Source organism: Rhineura floridana, chromosome 4, assembly GCF_030035675.1.
Source record: "Rhineura floridana isolate rRhiFlo1 chromosome 4, rRhiFlo1.hap2, whole genome shotgun sequence".
Lineage (NCBI taxonomy): Eukaryota > Metazoa > Chordata > Lepidosauria > Squamata > Rhineuridae > Rhineura > Rhineura floridana.
Window position 1 is genome coordinate 68,558,137 of NC_084483.1, and position 16,801 is coordinate 68,574,937.

General features: G+C 41.9%; 1 protein-coding gene across 1 annotated transcript in view; it reads left to right on the forward strand.

Moving 5' to 3' along the window:
• The window catches only part of HTR1E (5-hydroxytryptamine receptor 1E), a 58,765-nt gene that overhangs the window by 17,125 nt on the left and 24,839 nt on the right, over positions 1-16,801 (forward strand). The gene's annotated exons all lie outside the window — the stretch shown is intronic.

Consider the following 16,801-nt stretch of genomic DNA (forward strand, 5'->3'; position numbering starts at 1 on the left):
ATCATTTTAGCTTCTAGTGATAGTTCTGGTTTAATTTGTTCTAACGCCCAATTATTTGTCTTTTTCGCAGTCCATGGTATGCACAAAGCTCTCCTCTAATACCATATTTCAAATGAGTTGATTTTTCTCTTATCCCCTTTTTTCACTGTCCAACTTTCACATCCATACATAGAAATCAGGAATACCATGGTCTGAATGATCCTCACTTTAGTGTTAAGTTTAGTGTTATACCATGCACAATTTTATACTCTTCTAGCATGTTGCCTCTTATTCACCTTTTCTCTAAACTAAAAAGCCCCAAACGTTGCAACCTTTCCTCATAGGGAAGTTCTCCATCCCCGTGATCCTTTTGGTTGCCCTTTTTGAGCCTTTTCCAACTCTGCAATATCCTTTTCGAAGTGAGCCAACCAAAACTGTACACAGTATGCCAAGTGTGGCCTCACCATAGATTTGTATAATGGCATTATGTTATCAGCAGTTTTATTTTGAATACTTTTCCTAATGACCTCTACTGTGGAATCTGCCTAATTCACAGCTGCTGCACACTGGGTCAACATCCTTCATCGAGCTATCCACTATGACTCCAAGGTCTCATTCCTGGTCAGTCACTGCCAGTTCAGACTCCATGAGCACCTAAACTACAAGTGTTTGTGTGAAAGAGTGTATGCTTGTTGATGTGTACAGCTCAACTGTTGGGTATACAGACTGTATGAACAATGGTACGAATGTACAGCTCAATTATTTGTTTAGACAGGTACACAGACTGTCCACTCATTGAATGTAATACATGAACACCCCTACAGAAACACACTAGAGCTAGGAAGACTTTGTTGTTTGGGTAGGATCCTTCCTGTCCAGGACTGCCCAAAGGAAGTTGGCCCAGAACCTGCCTCATGTTGTCAGCTAGCTATTCCAGGCGGTTGTTTTACAGATCACCACATGGAGCATCCACACACAAAAACTGATGACAACCACCAAGTAAAAAGAAAAGTCAGAACCTACAAGACAGGGATGCTGGAAGATTATTACTATTACTATTACTCCTGCTCTTCACCAGCAGGTCCGAGGGCAGGTTACAACAGTTTAAAATTCAATGTTATAAACATTTAAAACATATTACAATAACAGGAATAGGGTGGGTCCCGAAAACATACACCTCAAGTGTGAAAGGCCAGGGTACAGAGGAGTGTGTTCAGCATTTGCTGAAAACTGTGCCGTGAAGATGCCAGATGCACCGCTGAGGGGAGGGAATTCCACAATTGAAGAGCTGCTGCAGAGAATGCCCCCTCCTGGGCCACCATTCTGCACACTTGAGGGGGGACACTTCCAAAAGGGCCACCTCTGCTGAACACCCAAGAGGTCAGTAGGGAAGGAGGTGGTCTCTCAGATATTTTGGACCTAAGTCATTTAGAGCTTTAAACACTAGTGTGAGCACCTTAAATTAAACCTGGAAATGAATTGGCAACCAATGTACCCCTAAGAACTTTAAAAATGGCTGGATAATTCTACATATTCATTGTCGATTAACTCCATATGTGCTATATATTTTAGGATGATGAAGGAATCTGGCTTACCAAAAGTGAAGCAAATAACGAAATGAACTGATGTGACTTTTCTGAGATGTGTCACATTTTCCCACTTGTCAAGGGAACTATTTTTGTCAAATCACATTGATTTACTTTTGGTTAAGTATGTTTTTTCCCCACCATCTTAAGATATATTGCATTGCTTTACAATGAATAAGTGGCATTATTCCGCCACTTTAAAAGTCCCCAGTGGTAAATTCTTCTTGCAGGAGTTTCCAAGTATTACTTCTACCACATCACATGCTACAGAAGTTGTTGTTTTGTGCCTCACTTAGTCTTCTAACTTTCAGCATTAGTTGAATGGCAATCTGTTTTGTCCTCAGCAAATAATTTAAGCATTTACAAAATAGCTCCTTAAAAAACAACTACAGTTTCTATTAGACACGGAACAGAATACTAAGTACCAACGAAAACCAGAAATGCTCTCTCTGAATCTTAATAGCTGATACATTCCAGAAAACTTTAAAACTATATTTTTAAAAAACACTGTAGAGAAAAGTGTGTTTATCAGTTGAGCAAGAAGTTCCAATAGCTCTCAGTTCTCAGAGGTACCCTGAGGGACCTCATAGTGCAAATCCTGAGGGGCTGACAGACTCTCACCCAAAGCCGCTCTCTGTGAACAGTCCTGCAGATAGAAATGAAACCACTGAAGTAAGATGCCACCTAGTCCCAACCCACAGTGCTGGTCCAGGATAATACTATGGTTGATGGTATCAAATGCCCTTGAGAGGTTGAGAAGCAGCAGCGAGGTTGCACTTTCCTCCTCCTTCTCACAATCAGGGCTATCAAGGCTGATTTAGTCCCAAAATCAGCCTTGGTTTATAAATCTGTACAAGAAGAGTGCAGCTTGAAACCTTCACACTTTGAATTTTTAACGTTTAATTAATTTGTTATGTCTTGCACTTCTGGGTTTGGTTCATCACTATTCTGCATCTCTTGTGGTAGGGGCCTCCTATTTCACTTCAGTAAGTGCAAAAACCCTTCCAGGTCTTTCTTGATATGCTCTGGTTCAGTCGTTCCTAAACGGTTTCTCCTCTGGACCACTTGAAAATTACTGAGGGTCTTGATGAACTGTTTGATGATTTCTCTGCCTGTTTGGCAATTGTAATGTGCTGTGCTAGATACTAAACTATTTTTTTAAAAATAAAACTTACCACCACAGACCACCTGAATGAAGCTCATGGACCATTGCCAGCCTTCGTTGCCAGCCTCCCAGAGGTCTTCTGTATCTTTAAAAGTTGTGCAGGGGGAAGGGAGAATTTCACCTTGTGGTTTTTCCCATTACAGTGTTGCAAGAAAACCTGCACTTGGCTGAATTTTCTCTTCTCTTAAAGATGCAGGATCGTTCTCAGGCCCTGAGCCTGGTAACCCTACTGGTGGTCCTCAAACTGCACTTTGGGAACTTCTGCTCTAGTTCATTCAGTGGTGCAGTTGCAAGTATTTCATCCAGTTCCACTTTCATGGAATATTTCAGTTGTTATGTAATTGCTCCCTGGAATGTGGACGTTCTGGCCTGAGACTAAAATCATTTCCAAATGATGCCATTTTGGATTTTTGTGAAAATAAATACTCTTATTTTATAAATATAGATAATTTAAGATGCACTGCCTGGGACTTCTAAACAGGTAGACAGGGCCAGCTCTAAAGGACGGCAAGGTTGGGCCACGGCCGAGGGCCCTGTGGCCCAGAGGGACCCCTGAAGGGCCCCTCTTTAGGGTGTGGAAGTAGCACTCCCCTTCCGCAATCCGTGGCAGAATCGCTGCCACAGATAGCACCATTTGCCTATTCCCTCTCTCCACCTACCTTTCCTGTGTTTTGTTGCTGTGCGTGCAGCACTGCCCTTAACAAAGATGGCGGCCGAGGTTTCCCTAAGAGGCTGAAGCATCCGCCGCCATCTTGGTTGATGGCAGACCTGTATGTGCGTAGCTGTTTCCTATGTTGTGCAGAAGAGACCTCCTGATAAGATGGTATCTTCAAGAGGCCCTCACCTGCAGAGTGCAGTGTTTTACTGGGTATATAAGGGATAAGACGGTCTTTCAGGTATCCTGGTCCCAAGCTATATAGGGCTTTGAACGCCCAAACTAGAACCTTGAACTTGGTCCGGTAGCAAATGGGCAGCCAGTGCAATTCTTTCAGCAGCGGGGTGACATGTTGGCGATACCCTGCCCCAGTGAGCAGTCTTGCTGCCGCATTTTGCACCAGCTGCAACTTCCGGACCAACCTCAAGGGCAGCCCCACATAGAGCACATTACAGTAATCCAACCTGGAAGTTACCAGTGCATGAACAACAGTGGTCAGGCTATCCCGGTCCAGAAACAGCCGCAGCTGTCTTACCAGCCAAAGCTGGTAAAAGGCACTCCTAGCCACCGAGGTCACCTCGGCCTCTAGCGACAAAGATGGATCCAGGAGCACCCCAGACTATGAACCTGCTCTTTCAGAGGGAGTACGACCCCATCCAAAGCAGGCAACTGACCAATTATATGAACTCGGGAACCACCAACCCTCAGTGCCTCCATCTTGCTAGGATATGCTTGCTGTTATACCATGGGCAGAATTTTCTTACAGCAGCCAGATTGCTTTGTTGTTCAATGTCGTAGAGGCCAGGTTAAATTAGAGCTCTTGCTTTACTAGCCCCTAAGATTAATAATTGCTGTGGAGATAAACTGTAAGAGCAAAGCCTTTAGGTGACAGCCTTCATCCATCTGTTCTCATGAGAGTCATACAGAACTCAAGAAATCAGATCGGTAGGAGTTAAATTTAGCTGCAGCCAATAACTGAATGTCCTCAGCCAGGCCTGCAAAGTAATAGAGGGAAGACCAGCTTCCATTCTCAATAAAGCATTAGGAGCACAGCACGGAACAGAAAAATTTGTCTAAGAAATTTAGACTGAACAACTTCCAGTGGACTTAACTGAGTGCTAGCCCAGATTCGAATCCCGTACAGTAATTGTGCTAAAGGTTTAGCCTTAAAAACCTCAAGTGCTGAAGGTATGAAATTGCCACCTTTGTGTGAAAAAAATGCATTAAGACGTTACAACTCTGTAGGGCTTTTTCACCTACATATTTCTGTTGGGCTAGCCATGCCCCTGTTGATTGAAAAACTACGCCCAGGTATTTAAAAACTCTAACTTGTTCAACTGGCTGCTTGTCCAGAAACCATCTATGGGGCCTATGACGTTTAGAGAATACCATAACCTTAATTTTGTTATGATTAACCCAGAGCTTGGAAGATTACTTTTAAAAAGTAATAAATTACAGTTACAGTTACATGGCCAAAAAAGTAGTAATTACCGTTACAATTGCAATTGCTCTGAAAGTAACTGATTACTTTTCCTCCAAAGTAATCACTACAATTACATTTCAGTTACTTAAAAAAAAACCGCCTACAAGGTGCTGGCCTTGGCTGCTGCACATCTAAGTAGCCTAAAACAGCATTAAAAATAAACAAACACATACAGAGGTAGTAGAATAATTATTTTTATTCATAAGATAGCAATGGTGGTCTCTCCGCTGGTAAGGGTGGTGGGGAGGGAGGCTGAGGCCAGTACTCAGATCTTTGCACGCCAAACCAAGTGCAACCCCCCCACTCAGCCAACCAGCATAATCTCTCTCACTTAACCACATCCCAGACCCTGCCCTGCCACCAACTAAGGGACACTCACTCAAGCAAACATTTTCCCCTCAGATGCAAAAAAGTTAAAATACTGCAAATGCAGCACAGTAGCCAGACAGGGTGGTGGAGGCCCTTTGTGTGCCAAGTGCAAACACAGTATGCTCTCTCTCTCTCTCTGTCTCTCTCTCACTCTCTCTCACACACACACACACACACATTGTCATCTTTCACCTCCACAGTTCTTTATCTCCATTCTGCTGCTGCCTCCTTCTCCTCCTTTATTAAAAATAATTGTTTTCGCTACTCCACCCCGTCTCACTCTCTGCCTCCTCCCTCATCGCCTCCTGCCCATCCACAGAGCATGAGGAAAGAGCAACACTGCACAGAAGCCCAGTTTGAGGCACATGATTTTCATCCACAAATCAGAGGAGCAGAAGACTTCCCCTGCTCCCCCCCAAGTAATGCCCAAAAGTAATTCTGGAAACGTTACAATTACTCCACAAAAGTAGTAAAATTACTCCTAGTTCTATTACAATCAAAATGTAAAGGAATTACCCACTCGTTACTCAAAAAAGTAATGAATTACAAGTAATTTGTTACTTGTAACTAGTTACTTCCAAGCTCTGGATTAACCACTAAGTATTCTTTTTGGCAATAATGAGAAAATGCTCCCATCAGTCTTTTCAAGCCCGCTCTTGTTTGAGAGAGAAGCACAGCATCGTCTGCATACAATAAGACAGAGATAGTTTTTGTAGCCAGTTTGGGGGCATGAAAGTCTGGAGATGTTAGATGCTCAGCTATGTCATTAATATACAAATTGAACAATACAGGGGCGAAATGCAGCCTTGTTTAACCCCTTTTGTCACCGAGACAGAATCTGTAAGATGTCCATCTATAGTACATCTCTCTCAGATGAGAGAGCTAATTTTTCCAGTCTTGTATGAGAGATTGAATTGAGTGCTGACTTCAAGTCAATAAATGCTGCATATAATATGCCACCTGGTTTCCTTTTTGCATATTTATCAATTAAATGGTTAAGAACAAAGCAATGGTCTATAGATCTGCCCTGCCTGAATCCCGCTTGTTCGTCAGCCAAAATAGCTTCCTCAGTTATCCAATCAGTTAATTTATTATGAAGATGTTTTGCATAGAGTTTACTAATTACACATAAACTGATTGGGCGATAATTGGCTGGGTCACATTTGGATCCTTTTTTAAATATAGGAACTATTATGGCAGTTCCCCAATCCTCAGGCATTAGCCCTGTTGAGTTAATAAATGAAAATATAATTGCCAGCAGAGAAGCTCACCAGTCATCGTTAGACTTTACAGGTTCTGGTGGTAAAAAGTCAATGCCTGGTGCTTTATTGTTCTTTAGCTGTGAGATAAGGTTCTCAACTTCGGTTACAGAAACTGGCAGCCAATCCGGTAAATTTTCTGGGACATCCAGTGTTTGGTTCTCCTTAATTCCATGGTCGAGGAATAGCAATTGATAGTACTGCTTTCATTCATTGGGACCAATAACACATAATGGAACTGTACAACTGTTCTCTAAAAAAACCTCCGATATTGTATGCCAAAAAAGGCAAGTATACCTATTGTTAGAAGCTTTTATTAGGGTTTGCCAGGCAAGTTTTTCAGATTGCTGTTTTTTCCCCTTTATCAATAGTTTATACTTTTGCCTATGTGAAACATACTCAATAAGCAAGGAGCCAGAATTAGCTTTCCTATATTTACAATAGATCCTCCTCAGCTGGCTTTTAGCCTCTTTGCATTCTCCATCAAACCAGCTAGTTGTTACTAAAGTTTTTCTTAGAGTAGTATTTGTAACTTTATTGATTAAATGATCCTGTAATTTACCCATCAAAGTTTTAAATAAGTCCATAACCTCAGTAGCTGATTTGGCTGACAAGATAGTGGCATGCATGGCTTAAAAAATCCTCAGTATATAAAAGATAAGTCAAGGTTAAGTCAACTTCTGATGACCACTTAATTCTCCTATGAATAGGGTTTTCATGAGGCTGAGAGGCAGTGACTGGCCCAAGGTCACCCAGTGAGCTTCATGGCTATGTTGAGATTTGAACCCTGGTCTCCCAGGTCGTAGTCCAACACCTTAACTACTCTACCACACTGGCTCTCAATATAATTGTCTAATTTTTCCCAAATGTTATCCACTGTAGATTTTTTTGAGCTGGGTGGTATATAAACATTAACCAGTATTAGGCAGATTTCAGAAAGTACCATAAGAACCGCAGCTGCAAAGGGATTACAAGGAGTTAAAGCTGTTATTACTACCTTCATGTTAGCTGAAATAAAACAAGCTAACCCTCCACTGGCCCTCCCACCCTTAACAGAAGGAGTGGCTGCCAGAGAATAACATCTATAACCATTAAGAAATATAGTTTCATTATGCCATGTTTCTTGTAAAAGTATAACATCAAAACAGTTTATAAAATCCAAAAATTGTCATGCTGTTTTGAACGCCATCCTGCTATATTCCATTACAGCAGTTTTAATCCTAGATTATTGAAGGCTCAGCCTCCACCTTGCTCAGAAATCCTGTCTTGTCTAAAAAAACCCACATCCATTCTTTATAATAAGAACTTTCCTTTCCAAGGTATCCATGCCATTTCCAATTTCTAATGGAGGATTACCTAACTCGGATGGAGTTAGAGCTCAATAACTCAACCAATGGTTAGAGGTTATGCTGTCTAGTTTGTAACTGACTGAACCAAATTCCAAAGAAGGTTGAGTTTGCAAATCTGCATCTATAAGTCTGAATTTCTCAGGGTTAGCTTCTTTTTTAACTGCATTTAGGTGAGATTACTTTACCATGTGTAGCTTGAAAAGCAGCTGTTCCCCCTATATTTTGTGAACTATGCTGCTGTATTTGGCTCAACCTTTGCTGTAGTTTAGCTAATTTATTTGTAATTTTACATTGTTCCTTCTCATGGAGTTTGGAGAAAGAGGATAACAGTTCATCTTCTGCTGGCTAGGGCCAATCCAACAGATCTAAATCAGAGCTGCTATGGGCTGCCTTACTTGAGTGTAAATTAATTGAGTAGCCAATTTAGATTGTCTGCGTGGCCTGTGCTCCTCCAATAGCTATTGTAAGTGGTTCATCCCACTGAATGAGATCTTGAGTTCCATCTGAACAAGTGGTAGGTTTGAGTAGAGAAAACTTCCTCCCCATGACCTCCTTTTTAGAAAGAAGCAGAGGTCTTATTGCTGTAACCTCAAAATGTCGATAAGGGACACCCCTTTTTGGACTAATTAGCCTTTCTTTTTCATAAAGCTGGGACTCGTTGAGAACTAAAAGTTAAAAGAATTCTCAGAAATTGTCCATTGGTAGAAAGTCTCTTGATTGATTTTAAGTCTATGTTTTCAGAGGAAAGGCCTATCAATAATTTCAGATGTCGTTCCGCGCAGAAGATGGAACCCCAGTTAGGGAGTGGCCCCCTATAAGGAAATAGATAAACCACTACATTGCATGGTCTCAATACCAAACTGCTCGATGGAGTGAAAGATCTTACTTCCTTAGTTTCCTTGGTTTTCTTTAAGCTAACAGGGGATACATGATTAATCTCTTCCTGTACTTCCTGTGGTGGAAGGGAGATACAGGGTTACATAGCTGCCTATCAGCCAAGCTTTCCAGTTTCTTAACAATATAGTCTAATTGATTGTAAATGGTTTCAACTGTCCGACTGATCATCAAGCACATTTCCTCAAACAGTTCATTTTTCTCATCCAGTAGCCTCTGTTCAACAATTAGGGGGGAAGACATATTGCCTATTTTCCGCTCCTCTTCAGCTTCGGGGGTGTGTGTATGTGTTCGGCAGCTTCTAAGCACAAAGGATCAAAGCGATTCTGAACTGAAATTGTAAATTCACCAGGACCTGACATAACTTCCATTGATGAAAAATATTTGTCCAGTCTACTCTGCTTGATGTTTGGCAGCACAACATTTTCATCTTCATCTGAGCTCCTGGCTCTTTTCAGTTCCCTCATACTTCTGTTCCTTTTACTGCTGCCAGATACTGCTTCCCGTTTGTCTGTTATGTCAACACAAGTTGGGAGGGTTAAAAAACAGACAAACCAGAACAACAACAACTTTGGGCTAACAAAGACACACACCCGAAACAGCATCCGTTAGCACACAAAATACAGACAAAATGCTGAGAAAACTATAAAAGTATAAAAACCAGGGGTGACTCCCACACAGCTGTAAATTCTCACCCATCTACCAGCAACTGTACTGTATAAAGTCCTAAAACACTTTCTAGGTCCAAAGATAAGGAAACAAAAATTAAACATGTGCTTGATGGACAGCTGTTTCTAACAGAACAAAAAATGGCAGCAATGTAAAGCACCAGGATAATTAATTAGTGCTGTAAAAATCTAAATCAACCTGTGGAGCTCAGGACGAAGCAGCCTCTCGTGTCACCATCTTGTGTCTCATCTTGTTTCTGCATCAAAGAGAAGAAGAGTGAGATGAGCAAGGTTGCCTTACTACAGGGACCTGCCAATATCCTGTAGCATTAAGGATGTTTGGGGTTTTTTTCTTTCTTTTTAATGGGCAGATTGATTACCTGTCTAAACAAAAATCCATGTGTAAAGAGTTGGCAGTCCATTCATCTAAAATATTAGGTCTTCTCTGGGATCCTGCAACACAAAGGGCATCACCACTCATAGGAGTAGTGAGAGATCTCTGAACTTCAGTGGGAATATGAGCTACTATTGCCTTGACAACCTGAAGGATTTTGAGAGATTATAAATCAACGTGACGACAATTGTATCTTAATAGATGCCTGTGAAGGTTTCATGATTCAATCCAGTTTTATTTTCCTAGAGGAAAAATGGCTCATTTAATTAAAAACAAAACAAAACACCAGGATGTTGCCAGCTTACTAGGTTGGCATTTTCCTAATGGATCAGTTAACATTAGGATGTTAATATGTACATTGAATGAACCGATGCAAAATCATTTTGTCAGTCATAAGCAATTGGGTGTTGCAATTCCACATGCATAAAAACGGTGAAACACAAGTTCCAGCTCTTGGAAATATGTTAGCAAATATGCGTTTAGATCGGATTTCCAAGTTTTTAACAGGCGCTTCTCCTGTATTGTTAATAGTAACCTGTTCTTTATTTTTGTGCCATGTTTATTTTGTTGGGAGTGTAAATATTGGGGTCTTTTCTTGTCTTCACTGGGTGTTATGCCACTTTGAAAATTCACTTTATTTCTAGTCAGTTATTTATATATTAAGAACATTTATAACCTGCCTTCATCTCAGTGGATCCCAGGGCACAGTGCAAGATATAGAAACTACATAAAAACTGTCATAAGTCATAAAACCTAACTTTACAATAACTTAATCATAGAATAGTAGAGTTGGAAGGGGCCTATAAGGCCATCAAGTCCAACTCCCTGTTCAATGCAGGAATCCTGACGGATGGCTGTCCAGCTGCCTCTTGAATGCCTCCAGTAAATAAAATAATCTTTTTTTATTTCAAAAGTACAGAGTACAAAAATTTACAAATAAATACAAATACTAATTCAGGGGAAAGAAGAGCTAATTATAACATCCCATAAATACAATTCACTCAAGTGTTCGCCACTTTTTGGTTCCAGGGGCACCTTCGGAAATCTAATAAATTGTTGTGGATACTACAAGACACCCATTTCACAGAAAACTGGTGAAACAACAGGCACTTATACCTATACCCCCCCATTTGAAACGTGTGAAGCCCCACATACAGTTCTATGCAAGCCTTGGCAATCAGAGGATGGTTTGATGCTTACAAAGTGCTGTGCAAGGTTCTTTGCAGGTGCTCTACATTGTCAGTGTCTGCAAACCCCCTTTCCGCCTTGCTGCATCTCTTCCTGCCCCCTGCCTGTCATCATAGATAATTTGTGGTGTAGAGCAGCTGAGCATAGCTTGACCAAAATGGCCTGGCAGGCCAAATGGGGAGGTCAGCCCACAGGCTGGAGATTCTCCACTGCCGCTATAGAAAAAGGGCAGACATCTCCAGTTAGGGCTGCGAACATTTCTCTGCCTGAAACCCTGAAGAGCTGCTGCCAGTCCGTGTAGACAATACTGAAGTAGATGAACTGTTGGACTTACTTGGTATAAGGCAGCTTCCTAAAGGCAAGGCACAACAGACTGATATATTATATTCACTAATAAGCAAAAAAAACCCTTGCAGTTTAAGAACGTACCTATGGCCAACAGATATTTCTATCACGCTTTAAAAAGCAGGGAAATAGGCAGCTATAGTGAATGCACCAGGGGAGTAGGAGACCTGACCTCCTCTCAGAGATATTGTACCACCCTGCAAATTTGTAAAAATGCAAACACCATTTGGGTTCGTCAATCCACTTACTGTGTAGCTTGGAAGAATTTGGTAAGATGTGCCTCTGAGCATATTGTGAGTGGTGGCAACACCTGCCATCTCCAAAGATGGAAAATTACATCTTTGTATGTTTGTTGGTGTTCTTCTTACTTTGCTTCTTTTTTGTGTTACTACTATTTCTACAGAGAATCTAACCCAGAAAATTGTATTTCTCTCATTATTCATCTTAGAAATCTGTGACAAATTTATTTTTATTAATTTCAAAGCCTTTTTGTTGGTCAAAGTCATATGATGGTGAAGACAGCCTTTTGTGTTTCAAACTGGAGATTATGCTCTATTTCTATTTTGGGTGCATTAACACTTGCATCTGAAACTGCAGTTTGATGTAAAATCAGACTAATTACAATATGGTGCTACTTAAGCAATGCCTCTTGTTGTTACGTGCCTTCAAGTTGACTACTAGCTGTTGGGAAAAAACAACCTTGGCCTGCCCAAGATGCATGTTTTCAGCCTGCTATGCTCAAACTACTCCACTTAAGGCAAGGTGGACATGGTCAATTAAAAACATAGAGCACACCTAAAATTTTGCTAGAATATATTTCACCTCCCACTGTTCTGTCTTGTGCAAACTGAGACACTCCTCATGTCCATTGGAAACTATTTTGCAGAACAGTCAGTGCAATTATTCCACAATTGTTTTTGGAGCTTTTTTTCAGTGTTGCAAAGTGTTGCTGTACTTCACATATTCACAGAAACAGAAGCAAAAGAGAATGATTTACTATAGGAAATTTCACTAAAATTGCAAAGTAAATCAAACATATTTAAAGTGACTATCTGAACTATATCAACTGTTTTAATATTGTTGCTTCCTCACTGCTAAAACAAGATCAACACAGCATATGTCTTGTTTCTGTTATTTGGATTGATTGCAGGTGTTTTCACCACTCACCATATGCTCAGAGGCACATTACCAAATTCTTCCAAGCAACACAGGAAATGGATTGGACTGTGAAAGACCAACCCAAATTGTGTTTGCATTTTGACAAATTTGTAGGGCAGTCCAATATCTCAGAGAGGAGGTCAGGTTTCCTGCTCCCCTAGTGCATTCACTATAGCTGTCCAATTTCCCTGCTTTTTAAAGTTTAATAGAAATATCTGTTGGCTATAGGTACGCTCTTAAACCGCAACGTTTTTTGCCTATTAGTGAATTCCTCTGCTTTTTAAAGCAGGAGGTAAGAAATGGGATCCTGTGCAAGTTTGCTGAGAATGGATTGATCATTTGCATGTTTATTGAGTTCAGTGGGATTTATTCCCTTGTAATCATGCTTAGGATAGGTAAAACTGACCCTGGGGAGGGAGGGAGGGGAGGAGGAAGAAGGAAGAGTGGAGGAAAGGGAGAGGAGAGGGGAAGGAGGGGAAAGGCAGTTCTGATCATTTGCATGCTTATTGAGTTCAATGGGATTTACTCCTGTGCAATCATGCCTAGGATAGGTAAAACTGACTATTGGGGAGGTGGAGGGGAGAGTAGAGGGAAGGGGGAGAGGGGAGCAGAAGGAGGTGGAGGGGGAAGGAGGGAATTAGAAGTGGGAAGGGGTGAAGGAAAGGGAAGGAAAGGGGCATAAGGGAGGTGATGGGAGGGAGGAGGAGGGGAGGACAGGTTTGATAATTTGCATGCTTATTGAGTTCAGTGGGATTTATTCCCATGAAATCATGCTTGAAAATGAATTGGACTACTTTCAAGTCAATTCTGATGTAAGGCAACCCTATGAATAGGGTTTTCATGGTAAGCGATATTCAGATGTGGTTTACCATTGCCTTCCTCTGAGGCTGAGAGGCAGTGACTGGCCCAAGGTTACCCAGTGTGCTTCCTGGCTGTGTGGGGATTTGAACCCTGGTCTCCCAGGTTGTAGTCCTAGGATAAGTAAAACTGACCATGGGGGAGGAGGAGAAGGAGGGCAGAGGGGAGGGGAAGGCAGGAGGAGGAGGGAGGGGCTTGGAAGAGGATGGGGAGGAGAAGGGAGGGGTGAAGGAAGGGGGAGGGAAGGGGCAAGAGGGAGGGGATAGGAGAGAGGAGGAGAGGAGGGCAGGTTTGATCATTGCATGTTTTTTTTTACTTCAGTGGGATTTACTCCTGTGCAATCATGCTTAGGATAGTTGAAACTGACCTGGGGGTGTGGGGGAGGGGAGAAGGAGGGCAGGGGGAGGAAGGAAGGGGGAGGGGAGGAGATTAGGTGGGTGGGCACTGGACAGAGGGGAAGCCCCTTTCCTTTCCAAAAGGAAAACACTGTGAACAGTATCATTCTTTTTCAGGATTTCCCCCACCTTTTTATTCTATAGCAGGCACATGTAGCCTCCCACCCAAATTTAAACTAAAACTGTCCCTGGCCACATCCACACCAGAGCTTTAGTTCACTTAGACAGTCATGGCTTCTCCTAAAGAATCCTGGGAAGTGTAGTTAGTGAAGGGTGCTGAGAGTTGCTAGGAGATGCCCTGTTCATCCCACAGAGCTTCAATCAGAGCAGCTGACAGTTAAACCACTCCAGCTCTGTCGGGGAATAGTCTCCTCTCAGCACCCTTCACAAACTACACTTCCCAGGATTCTTTGGGGGAAGCCATGACTGTCTCAAGTGAAAGAAAGGTCTGGTGTGGGTGTGGCCCCCTGATTAGGCAAACCAAGCAGCTATGAGTCTGACTTTTAGAACACTGACAATTGGTTCTTACTGAGCATGCCCGACATTATCCTTCAGTTCAATGCAAAGTTTCTTAATTTAATTAAAAATCAGCCAGGCATTTTTTTAACTTTTAAACTGCAGAAGATGAAGGTCAGAGTATGGGGCAAGGTCAGTAATAGGATTACAGGTGTTCTGTGAACATGGCTGATTTTTAATTAATTTCAACAGATTATGAGAACTCTGACAGAAAAAGGTCCAAAAGGGGTCTGGTTTTTCTCTCTCTCTTTTTACACTTTGAACTCTCGATTCTCTCTGACTGTTTTGTTTATCACCATGAAAATTTAGAGGGTTGTTAAGCAAGTGTTTCTGAGTTCAGGACTATAAATTATGTAAGGTTTTGTTTTGAAATGAGTTTATGAGAAGCATCAGAATGGCATGAGTGGTATTTTCAATTTAACATTGAAGAATGCAAAAAGTCCATGCTAACTATAGTATGCAGCCACTCTCGTGGTATAATCACTTTAGTAGTCTTGGTTCCACAATTTTAATGAGTCCAAGCAAGTGTCTAATATATTCCCAGGAGCAGCTTCTGCTGCAAGTTTCCTGGAGGTATCAGGGACAGAGAGACATGAACTTCCTGAAAGTCCCACCTTTTAATATAGAAAACATTTGTTTGGCAAATGGTCTCCACACCCCTGAGCCAGTGGGTTGCTGACAAGTCCTCAGAAGGGGTGCCATCAGAAGGGCTTGTGAAAAGCTAATTAGGGAAGCTTTGCTCATCTGAGATCTCTTCTCTTTGTGCTAATTATTGTAATGGCTGTGGGAGGGATGCCAATTACCACCTCTGCAGGGTACTTTGACAGAAAATGGGGACCTTTCTTCAGAGCATTTCACAGACATTTAAGAGAGGGTGCAATCATTAGCTAGCAGGATTTACAGGGTGAAAGCAGAGGAAGCTTTGGCTGTCTAGTGACAGACGCTGATGCATAAAGGAAATGAAACATATACACATACAGACTGCTTGGATCCAACCACATTGGCAGCGTGGCTAGCTCCTACAATAGAATTTGAATCCTAGAGAAAATGGACACTAGCCAATCATGGAAATTATGTTTCAGGAATGTCCTAGTTTGTGAAAAGCCTTCTGTTCCGTTCTAACTATTTCTGTGGTATGGTTCTACAAAGAGTTTCATCACTGCTATTTATTGTGTTTTATCTAATTTGTTGGTTTTCAAAGACTGTATTATGATTGTTGCAAGGCACTCTGTGCTCTAAATTGGAGAAAGGCAGGATATAAGCCCTGGTCAGAGGCATATGCTTTTGAACACTAGAAACCGCAGGAGGGGAGAGTGCTGTTGCACTCCGGTCCTGCTTGTGGGCTTCCTATGGGCATCTGGGTGGCCACTGTGAGAACAGGGTGATAGACTAGATGGGTCATTGGCCTGATCCAGCAGGTTCTTCTTATCAATGAAAATAAAAAAAAATAGTGACTGGATGACAAATAGCAGCTGTGCCTCCTCCCGGCCCCCTAAAAACACCACAGATCTGTGGTTTCCACTGGTTACCAGTGGGCCTTCCATGCATTCAGCAGAGCTCCCGCAATGGTGGTGTCTGACAGAAGTGGATAGGCTGGGTAGATGGACACCCCCATCCAATCCAAACACGCTCTAGCATGGTGGACAAGGAGCCCAGATTGCTCTGCCCCTCAATAATGTGCTAATGGTACTTTTGTTTGAATGTTTCATTTATGTAAATATGCAACCCATTAAAACAGCAAAGCAGTCAAACATCTTTGACTCCATCCCTCTCCCATTGCTCCCTGAAAGCATCGAGCTACTCATATGTCCAGTGTGGAAATGAATGTGAATTAGCTAGTTTAGCTTTTTCAGCCATGGTTCCAAGCAAAATCACCACCAGTAAAATTCAGAGTCAATGAGTTTTCTTTTGGCTACCCAATTGTAGCCAACATGGTGACCTCCAGATGTTGTTGGTCTGCAACTTCCACCAGCCCATCCAGGGTGGATGAAGGGAATTATAGCTCACAATGATGGAAATTATAGTCCACAATATCGGGAGGGCACCACATTGGCTACCATTTTGTTTAAAATTCAGCACTGAAGGCCACTCAGCACATTTCAATTTGACTATCTAAACCAAACGTTTAAGCTTCAGTTGTCATACTTTCAACCTGTGGGGTTTCCCCTCTCCCCCCTTCTTCTCCCCACGAAATCACACACAGAGAGAAAAGGGGCTGACATTTAGTAACTTGAGTTTATTATTAGGAATCTCCAGCTGCTGAAATCTGTGTGAAACATCATTCAGACTCTGACTACCTGAAGTGCAAAAAGCCTTAAGGCAACAAGACAATTTTCTTTACTTTGTCACATTACTATGGAGAAATGATGGCATTATTGTAACCTTTTCAAGGCAGTAATATTATCAGAGAAGTATATAACTGTGGCTGGTGCTGGTGTTAAAGGGGAGATCTCAGGGGCAAGGCCCTCTCCTAATTCTGGGAAGCAGAGGTTTTCATTTTGTCATCCACTCAGCATCTGAACAATTCCACCCATCTCAAT